The following is an 11,100-nucleotide window of genomic DNA, read 5'->3' on the forward strand; positions in this document are numbered from 1 at the left end:
TCTGTCTTAAGTAGACCAGAGGTTTCACCACCATCCACCCTAAAACCTCGCCTCAGCAAAAGAGTCCTAGCTGGACTCAGCCAGAGATGATTTTCAGCACAGCTACTAGGTTGTACCTGATTTTCAGGTAGCTGCTAGTGGCTACACTCTTCTCCCCCAGCTTTATCTACTCCTCCTTTGACCTGAGATAATTGGACAGTATCTTCATCTTATCTCAAGTCCCATATCAGGAAGCATACTCAGGGGGGAGGGAGGTGGCTTTGGTGGTCACAGAAGAGCAGTTCTTTCTTTGTACAGTTTCCTGCAGTGGGAAAAGCCCTTCAGTGATTTTAACATTATTTGAGCCATTAACCATTTCAGTCTCTCACACTCCTGAAAGATAAAAAAAGAGGTATGGGGTTAAGCAAGTGCCTTTGATGCATATCAACACTGCTGATGGCAAATAGATAAAAATCTTATTTATGGAGGTCAAGAAGCTGATCTCATTCTTTGAGGGCTCAGAATGTAAAATATGAGAAGCAGATAATATTAGAAGCAGATATTAATGTTCTTGGTCTAACCCATTTTCTGTGACATGGCATTAAAGAATATTAAACTTAGACCAAAAAAAAAAGTGAGTTTTCTTACTGTAACACACAGAAAAAAACTGGTACAGATGTCGGTGACTATAACATTTTACTGATCTGTTTCTGTGGAAATTCCTAGTATTTATGTTTAGCCTAAGTATGAGTTTTCTGTTGAAAACCAGACCAACCATTAGGATCAATGAATCTCCCCATTCCAGTGTAGAACATCTAGAAATATTTGGATCTCCTGTTCATATAAGTGATCAGGAGATAACTGAATCTCCAGTCCACAACTGATTGAAAACTCCATGCTGGACAGTGAGCAGACTAAGAATTGCTTGCTAACTTCCTTATTATGTGCCTTTTTATTTTCAGCTGAATACCAGTGAATATGTGACTGAAGCATATATTTTGATTTGAAGAACACTGAGAAGATGTTTCAGCAAGGTTTTGTATCTCTCAAACAGGAAACACAGCATTAGAAAGATCTGAAAAGTGTATTAATAGGTAAAAAAATCTTCAAAAGGTGAATAGCTGGTAAAATTACCTGGGATATATTTAAACTAAATGAAGATCAAAAAATAAAGCATTTTATCTGTGAAAATATTTTAATGAGAACAAATAACTGTAATTGGTGGACTTGTCCTCTGAACATGCTTCAGATAGGACTGTACCATCTGGAGTTACCAGCAATTTGATGAAATGCCAAATTTCTAGTTTTGAATTCACTGATACTACTGTAATCTATTTGATACATTCTTTATTTTGTATTCATGACTAACATCACAATGTGCTTTTTGCAGAACAAAAACTGCCTAACAAAACCACCTAGCTATTTCTAGTTTTGGTATTCCTATCTTATAATTATGAAGCATCTAGGAATATCAAGCAGAGAAATCACTGCATTATCTAAACAAACTCTTTTGCAACATGGTATTCCGTTAATATTGTTAATGATCCTAGTCAGCATCACAAAGGATACCAGCTCTGAGAAATATGATTTAGTAAATACATAGTTCAAATATACAGAGACAAATTACAGAGTAATTTTACTATGCTGTGTAACAACAGATGACAAGGAAGGAATTGAGTGAATTTTACATGAATATAAAGTAGTAAAGCAAAGAAAAGGCATGCTTTTTGGTTTAGAAATTGTCCTTCTAAGCACCTTTGTATTTGATTTTCTTGTTTATGTAGAAACTGCTAAGAGTAAAATAAAAATATATAATATATATGAAATACAGAAGTTGATTTTATTAAGATAAAAAAAGAGATAAGCACTCAAATAGTCTAGTTGCAAAATATCTGCTTTTCCTTCTCAGCTCAAATTTATTCAGTCTTGTGGGTAGCTTTGAATTTTAAAAATTGTTACTACTATGGCTATGTGAACCACTAACAAATATTCTACTACTGGAGCATTACCTCCTTAAATAATCTAATATTTCGCCATTCTGCTGTTGTATATTATTTTTTCCCAAATAATTTGTTAGGTAGGTTAGTTTGTCCACAAATTGGAGTTTCATGTGTCATTGTGACACACATCATAATGTCATAGTCTAAATTCCCTTCTCTTTCACAATTACTGCTTCTCTTTCAGCCTTCAGCTTTCAGGGGTACAAGATTTCCCCCTTTTTACCATGGGCACTGTTTGTTCTGCTGTTTGGTGTTTTAACATCCAAAGACCAACGATTTTCTCTACAGAAGTAATTGCCCTTTCATGCTTTCCTTTATCTCAATCATTTTAGGTCGAAGATACAAGGAAGCAAGTGAGGAAATGGCTTTGTTTATAAACTTCTCATTCTGAAGCTTCTCTTCCTTTTCAAATGCAACTGAATTTCCTTCCTCTACTCTGACACTGAGCAAAGAGGATGGTTACCTAAGCAGGGACACACAGCTGCCTTTCCTTTGTGTATGTCCATATATTTGGTGTATTCAGCTTTGTGGGAATAAGGAGCTAAATCATTCACAATAAAGACGCCTGCCCAGATAACTGGAAAAGAACTGAGCACCTGTAGAATGTATTTCCTTTATTGGTATCATATTTATGACTATATATGATGTGCATAATATGCTATATTTTTTATTTATACATATGATATATAAGTGATATTAATATCAGTTGAGCTATCCAGTAGGCAAATCCAGTCTTCTACCAGAAACAGCCATGACTGTTGAAAGTTCTAGAGTGACACTTTCTGACCACAAGCTAAAGAAAGTGTTTCTCTCTGGTGCAATTCAGCTCTTATTATTTATCAAAGAGTTAATAACGGGGCTTGAAATCATATGTCCTGTCTCTCTAATGTTTTGCTAATATTTTCTTCCTCTACTCCAGCTTCTTTTTTTCTTATAACAGTCTGGTTTTGGATTACCTTTTTCCTCACTTTTTTTTCTTCTTGCCCTCAAAGAAAACAGGGCAAAGTGGTCTAGTTTCTAACATCTGTCAAAGTATGATCTTGGATAGGAGCAGTACACATTTGTTTGCAGTGAACACATTGCTTTTGAGTGGGAGGACTGAATGTCAAGTGAAGATTTGCTTCCTTTTCCACACTGTCCCAGAATTGTGTTTCTGATGGAAGTATGCTGGCTCATACAGAAGGTTTTATCCATAAAATAAAATAATGATAGCACTGACATCCATGTGGAAGACAAAGTATTAAAACCTCTGCATTTTCAACAGCAGCTTGATAGAAAACAGAATCTGAAATAAAAATGGATGGCCTAACCTTCCAGCTGTAAATTTATTGCATAGTAAATGAGGATAAATCTGTTCAATTGCAACTTTTGCAGCACATGACCTTTTTTCTTAGCTTAATCAATAAATCAACCAATACTCCAGTTTTCTCTGAATTAAAAATTTAAAAGCAAAATCAATTTTTCTATGGCATATCTCCAAAATTCAGAAAACTTACCTCAGATACTGGCTGACAAGTGGAATTTTGAGATAATTTACTCTAAGCAATAATAAAAAAAATATATTATTAAAGGATATACAATAATTCCTGAAATAAACTTAAATTCAATCTGAATGTAAAGGATGATGTGTCTTTTAGCAGACTTTTTTTTTTTTGTGAGGATCATCCACTAATTATCATCATATAAATGCAACAGAGAATGCAAATGCATTCCTTTCTTCAGTAAAAATGTTTATAGTGTTTTTAGTGCCATACTGTAATTGAAATTAGCCTTTTGACTAGAAAAAGTAAACCATTTCTTAAAAGGATTAATTTATTTTTATTGTTGGATAAAATTCCTGAAGGTCTCTCAGGAAAATTCTGCACATAAAAAAAGAGTAAATAAGCATGCAGCCACATGAATTACGTCTGTCTCTTGGGCAAGGTCAAGACAATTGTGCACATATTAATAAGCTGACTGAGAAGTCTCTAAGTGTGTACAACAACTCAGAGCATCCCTTCTGCATGTCACTTAGTGAACCCAAGCAGATCACGACAAGAGATCCTGTGCACTAGCCATTGCTTCAGGATTCCTGTATGTTAGGATGTTTCAGGAGAAACAGGAACTGCTGCCCTGAGAGAACACAAAACCATCTCTGCTTAGACAAAAGATGCATTTAGGTGAATATCCTGTCTTCAGCAAAAGATGACAGTACTCATCTGAAATAAAAGTGTAATTAACAAAGCTGGCATAGGTGCTTCTAGTCTGCAGCAGTCTGTGGGCCAGGAATTTTCTACAGGCAGGAATGTAATCTTTATAATTATTAAAAACTTGTGAGTATCCAAAACATTCTGTGGGGAGAAGTTCCATAGCTCACTCTTCTATATTGTGTGAAGGACCATCTTTTTTTTTCATCTTGACCTGCCACATGAAGGTTTTAATGTTTTAATGTTTTAAGCCTCTTGTTCATCACCAAGAATTGTTTCTTATTCATATTCCTCCTAAATCTCTGTGGCAGTACATGTGGATTGTTTTTGCAGACTGAAGAAGGCTGTCTGTTTAGTACAGAATCTTCCCTACATTTCTTCCAGTTCTGCTCTATCCGATCTGACATAAGGAATTGCATACGGTATGCAAGATACAGAAGCATAGTCAATTTATTTTGTAGCATAATATTTTTTATGTTATGTTCTCAGTTTATTTTTTTCTTTTTCTTTCTTCTTCTGTCATTGTCTTTCTCTTTTTCCTTTTTTTTTTTTTTGGATTCTTACAGAACACTCAGCTACTGCTTTCATAGACCTATTTATTATAATTGTAAGGTGTTTTTCAAGATTTATTTATTTTCAGGGATCTATTTTAGTATCTGTAAAGCTAGGACTCTTTTGTCTCATATGTTTGATTTTATAAATTTTCTTTCTGAAATTTTCCTACCTTCTATCACCCAAGCACTCAATCTTCCAGTGTTCATCTGCAATTATTCACAGTCACCCATGTGTCACCTACTGTTATTTGTGTATAGGTTAGCACATTTTGCCACCTTATTGCTTTCCAGATCTCTTGTGACAATAGATAAAACAAAGTTTTCATATAAAGTTTGTCCATGTCCATATATATCCATCCTCATCTGAGTCAAGATGTATTACAGGCAGATTAAGCACGTCAGCTCTTCTATATATTCAAAATTCATTTAAAAAAATTAATCTGCAAATAGAACAGAGATCTGAATTCAGAAACTCACATAGAGTTTCTGGACTCATGGTTCAGGATGAAAATAATAATAACAATAACAATATGGATTACTTTTCACCAGCTTAAATAAGTGGGAACTGAATACTGGTACTGCTGATCCCATTTGCACGGTACCCTCTCCTGTTGCCTGGTCAAAACTGAGGTAATTTCTGTACCAAATGGCCACTCAGTGGACAGGGAGAAAGGTTTTGATAATTTCATAAGGTCTGTTTTACTTTCTTTCTGAGGCACTGTAGTAGCATTGCTTTTCATCTTATTGTACAGTTCAGCAAACAAAAATAAATATTTTTCCATTTTGCGATGTAGAGAGTGGACATTTTTCTAGTCCTTCTGGACCAACCATGATTCACATGATTGTCTGAGATTGCAGGAGCCTGAACATAATGAGCCACATCTCTTCTACAGTTGTGTTCCTTGGTTCTCAAAGAGCCTATCAACAACACCAAATTACTAAAAAAGAGCATGATTAAGTCAAAGGGAAAGGGAAAGGGAAAGGGAAAGGGAAAGGGAAAGGGAAAGGGAAAGGGAAAGGGAAAGGGAAAGGGAAAGGAAAGGAAAGGAAAGGAAAGGAAAGGAAAGGAAAGGAAAGGAAAGGAAAGGAAAGGAAAGGAAAGGAAAGGAAAGGAAAGGAAAGGAAAGGAAAGGAAAGGAAAGGAAAGGAAAGGAAAGGAAAGGAAAGGAAAGGAAAAAGAAAAGGAACATGGCATGATAAGAGAACTCCTGGGACAGATGGAGGGGCAGCATGAAGCACAACTTCCCTGAATGCGAAACCAGAATGTAGGATGAAAAGCAGAGGCAAAGAATTTAGGAAAGCCCTGTGCAATATATATTCATTTTAGTTTCTTTCCACTTTCTTCAGATAATTTTGACACTTTGGGTACAACTTATGTATGTGATGTGAAGCGATCTTGCTTTTTCTGGTGACTACTTTCAGAATAATCACTGAGTAAGTGATCTCAACTGAGTTTGTGCCTTATTGGTGATGTTATGAGAGATTCCATCTACAAGATTTTCAGTTTTGTCTGAAGATATTGAGCTCATAGGCACTATAATTTCTCTCAAGAATAAGATAATGTTTCACCAGACAGGTTTTCAAACTTACTTTTTTCTACAGACACAGTTTTACTTTCGAGCTTTGGAACTGACTTGCAGCTCTCATGAGGGCAAGGTGATGCACACTTACCTATCAGTGAGGAATCAGTAATTAAAATGGAGCATCAAGGTGGTGTGCTTTCAGTAGCCATTTTTGCTAGGCAGACATGCTTGCATTTCCTGAAATATTTTTATTTTTTGTAAGTTTTAGGTGTTGGAAACTTTTTTTTTTTTGTTGTTTGATTTTTTAAGAGTACAGAGAATTATAATTAAGCCAAAAGCTTAATTGATTCTCAGTGGTTCAGTCTGAAGGCAATGGAAAGATATGAAGGCCAAATGAGCATGCATAAAATTCTTAAGGATATAATGATTTCCCAAAAGCCATTCAATGAGTCTAGATATGTAACTGTCTCACCTGCTGGTCTCCTGTATATTCTTCTTACCCTATGCTAGACTGCTTTCTTCAAACTCCAAAGAAGTGCCTGCTTATGGTATTCCATGCAGACCAGTTTTTGTTTCAAAGGGACTTTTTAGAATTTTTCATACTCCTTCTGTTATCCTGTTTCTTTACATTTTGGAAAAAAAAAATCCAACATAAACCAACTAATTCTTCCTTATGAGTACAAGGAGATACAACTTTCAGTTTTACTCGTGTCTGCAAGGACAGAAAGGCTGGCACAATGAAGCACTCAGAAAATAAGAACTGGAGAAAAGGTAAAACCACCTGTTTTATTGACAGTGCCAGTTTATGATAGATTAAAGTTATCCAAATACAATGTAAGAAATGCAGTCTGAGATGTAAAGTGTTCAGAAATCTACAGCAAAACATCTGAATAAAGTGACAATTATGACATAAGTGGATTAAAATTTACAATCTTTAATTTGTTCACTGATTTCATGCTTAATGTCTGTCATATATTGGCACTTTAATAAGTGCCTGTCTACCCAAAACATTGCAAGCATGGAAAGAATGTTAGGCTGTGCAGCAAGATGAGATGGATTGGTTGAGAGCATATATCTGGACAGAAAGAGAGGCCTTCCCGGCTCCAAACAGTCGGTAAAGGCCTCTGAGAGCTACAAAAACTTCACTTTTGTGGAAGACACATCTGAACCATGATAATCAGATAAAAACCCCAGTTCACTAAAACTACTATTTCTTACATAGAGGTCATTACAGGGAAGCCACACTCAAATTTACTTGAGTTACTCTGCCCAAATGTGAGTCCCTACAAATTCCAATACACCGACTATGCTGACAGTTGAAATTTCAGAGCTGTTTATACATACAAGAATAAATCACATTTATAGATGCAGCCTGGATCCAGTTGGTTTTGTAACGAATTAAATTATGGTTATATTAGTATAATTCAAAATTATGAGTGAAATAAAGTAGAAAAAGAATGCAGTAGACTCCAATTATAAATAGATGTCATTGACAAACAAACTGTACAAACTCTTAGAATAATTGGAGGTGAACTTGTCCATTGGTCTGTGAAAGGATTTGGAATGCTACTGTTGAAATTGGTTGTGGGCAGCTCAGTCATGGAAAGATTACTGGCTATATTTGGAAAAATAAACAACAATAAGAATATGGTAAATAAAATTGTACATTTTTTCCATATTTAAAAATGTATTTTGGGGAAAAAAAAATCCTTCGAAGTTCAATTTTTTTATCTAGTTATAAGCTGCCCAACTCTTTATATGAAAAAAGAACTAAGAAATTTGTGCAATTTAACTCTGTACAATAATTTTAAGCTTTGAAATGAGTAAAACATTCTGTACCGTAGCTATTTTAATCTCATTTCTGTACTAGATATCTCAGCTGTGCAAGCTACAATATTGATTCATCTGGGTAGAATGAAATATGACTAGCAATAGGGACACAGAAAATTCTGTTGATCTGATTTCTTTTCCCTCTCACTGTTCCTGACCATGAATACCTTAGCTTCTAATAGTTCAGGCAGAGTGAAAAAAAAGGCTCTGGGATCAGAGCAGTAGCTTCAAAACTGTTGGAAATTTAAGCTCATGGTTTCCCTATTGTTGTGGGACAACTCCCTTTCCTCTTCCATGCCACTCTAGAAGCTTGCAGAATCACAAAACAACCTGAGTTGGAAGAAACCCACAAGGATCATCAAATTCAACTCCTGGCCCTGCACAGGACACCCCAAGAGTCACATATTTGCTCGAGACCATTGTCTAAATGCTTCTTAAACTCTGCCAACTGGTGCTGTGACCACTTCCCTGGGAGCCTGCTCCAGTGCCCAACCACCCTTGGGGAGAGGAAACTCTCCCTAATATCCAACCTAAACCTCTCCTGACACAGCTTCATGTCATTCCTTTGGATCCTGTCACTGGTCACCACAGAGAAGAGATCAGTGCCTGCCCCTCTGCCTTCTGCTTGTGAGGAAGCTGTAGACCATTATGAGGTCTCCTCTCAGTCTCCTTCAGGCAGAACAGACCAAGTGACCTCAGCTGCTCCTCACACAGCTTCACCTCCAGACTCTCCACCATCTTCACTGCCCTCCTTTGGATGCTCTCCAGTTTATACCCTTCTTATATTGTGGTGCCCAAAACTGCCCCCAGCACTCAAGGTGAGGCTGCTCCAGTGCAGAACAGAGTGGGACAATCCCCTCCTTTCCTGGATGGTGATGCTGTGCCTGATGTCCCCTAGGACAGGGCTGGCCCTCCTGGCTGCCAGGGCACAATCACTCATGTTCAGCTTGACATTGACCCAGACCACCAGATCCCTTTCCATAGTGCTGCTCTCCAGCCTGTTGTTCCCCAGTTTGCACATAAATATAGGGTTTTCCTATCCCAGGTGGAGAATCCAAAACTTGTGTTCCTTAATCTTCATACAGTTGGTGATTACCCAGCCCTCTAATTTGTCTGCATCTCTGCAGGACCTCTCTGACTTTGAGGGAGTCAATGGTTTCTCCCACAGGCAAACTTAAGAGCCCTTAGAGTCCTGTGCCCAAGTTGTCTATGCAGACGCTGAAGGCCACTGACCCTACAATGGAAGCCTGAAGAACCCCTTCCGTGACAGGCTGCCAGTCTGATGTCACCCCGTTCACGATGAACCTTTGCAGCCAATTCGCGAGGCAGCTGCTCACCCTTTGTATGACGTTTATCCAAGTGTGTGCTGGACATTTAATCCAGAGGGATCCTATGAGAGACAGCATTGGAAGCTTTATTGATATCAAAAAAATATATCAAGCAGGCTTACCAGCTGCTTATACTACTTACAGTACAGTGATATAGTGATATAGTGATATAGTGATATCACTGTGTATAGTCATTCACATATGGAAGCATAAAATATATAAATTATAAAGATCACAGTGAATAGTGTTTTAAAATATATAAAGAAACATTACTTCCTTTCTTATTCGTACCTTTTCTTCCCAAGACATAATAAGCAGGACACTGAAATCTCCAACCTGTTTTCTATATTCCAGTCCAGGACAGATATGACGATGAAACTATTTCTTCCAACAGACTCCTTTATTGCATCCAAAGCATTGCAATAAAACATTGTAATAATAGTTTGAGTTCCATCACTTTAGCTTTAAAAGTGCAATGGGAGCAATTATGCACACCCATCTTAGCAGCAAGAATGAAGAAATAAATGTAGGAAACAACACCTCCAGAGAGCTTCATCAAAGATTGGAGGCAGAAAACAGAGCTTACAGTACCTTTTATCCCAGCCTTGACAGATGATGTCAGATTCCAGTCCTAGCAGTGACATTTCTTAACTGCTCAGACCTTGAAAACATGCGTTGGAACTACTGTGATTCAAGTGTTCATCTCTGAAATGTTTCTTTTCCTAGAACATCTCTTTGCTCATGCTGTTACGTTGCAGATTATTTACTGCATGCCTTTGCTGAGTGGATGACGATGTTTACTCTGCATTAAACCTCTCAATATCTTCATTCTAAGAGCAATGCTATTTTATATGTTAAGGGGGATAAGTGGCAGCATTCAGATGAAATAAAGTATCTTTCTTGTCTGAAAGATGCTGCCAGTTCTGCACAAACACAGAGGAAACTGTCATAACACAATCTATGTGCCAGAGTAAAGCTATAAATCACTTACTAAAATACTTTAAAAAGCAGGAAAGACATGGTTCATAAGACAGTTGAAGAATTTTACTTACATAAATGCAACATAAAGACCTGAATATATTTTCACATTTCCAAGCAATGTGTGATAACAAATAAATAAAATTAATTTTAATTCAATTAATTCCTTCATACATTATGGCATTAATTATTTTACCTTTTTTAGGAAAGGCTTTGGCTGATGAAAGGGCTTTGTCTGCTTTGGTGAAATTATTTCCTTCCCAGTCACACTGATCAACTTTTTCACACAAACACACAAATCTTGTATTATAGTCTATTTCAGATACATCTGACAAAACAAATGAATAAATTAAAAAAGAAATCCCAGTCTAATAATAAACTGTCTTTGCTTAGTTTTAAAATGAAACCTGGTTTTGCAGAATTTGATTTTAGCGGGATTCTGCATCTATTCATTGTTTAATTGGATACATATTTCATTTCTGTCACTTTCTTAGGGATTAAAATATATTTGCCAGTGAGATTCAATAGAAACCATTTTTATAATTGTTCAATATTTAATCTCCAAGCAATTGACAATTAATTGTTGTTGACATTTAATTGCATGATTTTCTAAAGCTCTCTTTTGTTAAAGAGCTTGCAGTACAGGTCAGTAATATTCAGAACATGCTTCCCACGTACACTCATCTCAAGATCCCAGTGCTGTCACTGAAGGTGGAGATGAT

Source organism: Lonchura striata, chromosome 4, assembly GCF_050655825.1.
Source record: "Lonchura striata isolate lonStrDom1 chromosome 4, ASM5065582v1, whole genome shotgun sequence".
Taxonomy (NCBI): Eukaryota; Metazoa; Chordata; class Aves; order Passeriformes; family Estrildidae; genus Lonchura; species Lonchura striata.